The following is a 2,783-nucleotide window of genomic DNA, read 5'->3' on the forward strand; positions in this document are numbered from 1 at the left end:
CCCACCCACCTGCAAAAACATCATTCTACCGCCTGGAACGCCCACTACCACCCGAGGTCTCATTCAAACGCTGGTCCGACCTTTAGGCTACCTTGGTGAGTTTGCCGCTGCCCGCTTGCACGCACGCAAGCATGAATATGTGACCCAGGTGTTACTGAGGAAGAATTGGTTATATATATATATATATTATATATATATATATATATATATATATATATATATATATATATATTATATATATATATATATATACATATATATTATATATATATATATACATATATATATATATATATATATATATAAACATATATATATATGTATACAATATATAATATATAATGTATATATACAGTATATATATATATATATATATATATATATATATATATATATATATATACACTATTGACTTTTAAGTGAAAGTCAATAGTAATGTAAAAAAAAATAATGAAAAAATAAACGAGAGGAGAAGTAGCAGGTAATCTAGCTCGGAATGAGACGAACAGACCTGACTCTTCCAAGACAGTGAACATCAAATATTCATTTATGACTGATATATGTTGCATCACGTTATGTACCAGAACGTCATTCATGATAAGAGACTACCAAGGTAAAAAAAAAAAAAAAGTCTTATAGATAACATAAAAGACTATTTCAATAAAAAGTCTACAGAGAACACAAGAAATAAAAACAAAATGCTACGAATAACCTTGAAATCACTGAGACTCACACACAAACACACACACACTCATTATCAAAAGGATGAGAATTGACGTAGCAAATAATAAAGATAAAACAATTGATATTTAGAACTGTCCCCTTTCCTAAAAAAAAATTTAAATGAGATTCAAGTGTTTCCTTCCTAAAAATAAGTGTTTCCTTCCTAAAAATAGAGCTAAAATGATTCAGAGCTGATCCCCTTTCCTTAAGATAAGGTTAAAATGGGATTCAGAACTGTCCTTTTTCCTTTTAAAAAGGGTTAAAATGAGATTCAGGGCTGGCCCTTACCTAAAGAAAAAAGACTTCTGAAGAGAATCCACAACACCAACATGACTTGGCTTTTCTTCAGAGGAGGCAAGTCTCCTGCTCTTGGATTCAAAGAACGTCGAGCTCACAAAAGGAAGGTGAGAGTGACCAAGACAGAGATAATTAATGTCAGCGAACAGTGAAAAATGTCTTTGATAAGGATACGCAAGACGTCTTCTGACCTTCAGCAGGAGAAAAAAACAACATCCACTGTAGGGTACAGATCCCCATCAAGGAGTAACTAACATCTGAGCAGGTGAATTACAAGCATTTTAGAATATACAGGATTCTACACAATATGAAGAGAGCATAGAAGAAAGTTCTGAAGTCGACTCATCCGTAGAAGATTTCACACCCGGATTCGAACATAATTAGGACTCGAACTAACCAATTCCTCGATCAGAAGATATAAGAAATTTGAAAGAAACAGCATTAATCAGCAGGAGAAATACAAGACTCACTACAAAGACCCCAGGTCTATCCAAATCTCCCATTTTGCAAAATTCACAAGGATCAACTTCAGTATCAGAAAATAATAGGCCAGTATCCAAAAATACCAGAAAACAAAGAGTAAAATAAAAAATAAAAAATCATTGTACTGAACTACCTTTAAACCCCCATAAAAAATACCTTTATACAAATAAAATTGTGGTTAAACCATACTTTACATTACTCTTCCTAATACTTGACTTTACAAATTGTTCTTTACATTGGTTAGTTAATCAACTGCCATCATTATTAACGGACAAAAATCTAATGATAACACCACAAACGCAAACAGCTGATTGCACGAATGATAAGTCTGTATATTCAACGTAAATAACAACAAAATCAATAAAAGTCAGTAACATTAATATATTTTAATTCGAAATTCCGATCTGCATAAAAATTTTACTCCACTAGTATATAACATTTACATAATTTTCAATTCTGTGCATAAATATGTAGCCCTCAACATACATTTTTCCCAAGTTTACAAACGACTAATCAAAGCTTCCGTGACCCTGACCTTAGAAAGGACAATCAAAACATCCATGACCCTGACCTTGGAAAGGACAATAATAAGATCTAACATTGTACAGTCGTTCGAGTAGTTAGTTCTTAAGAGTGGAACAGACTAATATTACTACTAAGGTTTTGTTAAATCGAACATTGTAAACAGATCTATAAAACCAGATCATAGACAAAAAAATACCACACACATGCATATATATATATATATATATATATATATATATATATATATATATATATATATATACACACATAAAACTATATATGCGTGTATAAATACATAAATAAATACAAAACATACAAACAAACAAGTAATATATATTAATATATATATATAATATATATATATATATATATATATATATATATATATATATATATATATATATATATATATATATATGTATGTATATGTGGGTGTGTGTGTATTCATACATAAATAAGCAAGTTCATTGCTAAGTAATAAACTGATATCTCAATTACGTCTTTTCCTTTGAAGAGGTTGACTTAAAAAATAATAGAAATCTAGTTCTTTAGGGTATGGTAACTTCCCATGACCGTTTCCCTTTTGACTACAACAGTCTAATCAAAATGCGGTAAACAAATTACAGCTTAAGTTAATCTAAGGTCACTTAGTTAAAACAGAACAGGGTCAAATTGTTCTAATTTTATCAAAAACTGAATTTCAGGTCAATTTCCTAGTAAGGCAATTTTCCTAACAACTTGATTATTTATACAAC

Source organism: Palaemon carinicauda, chromosome 13 (assembly GCF_036898095.1).
Source record: "Palaemon carinicauda isolate YSFRI2023 chromosome 13, ASM3689809v2, whole genome shotgun sequence".
NCBI classification, from domain to species: domain Eukaryota; kingdom Metazoa; phylum Arthropoda; class Malacostraca; order Decapoda; family Palaemonidae; genus Palaemon; species Palaemon carinicauda.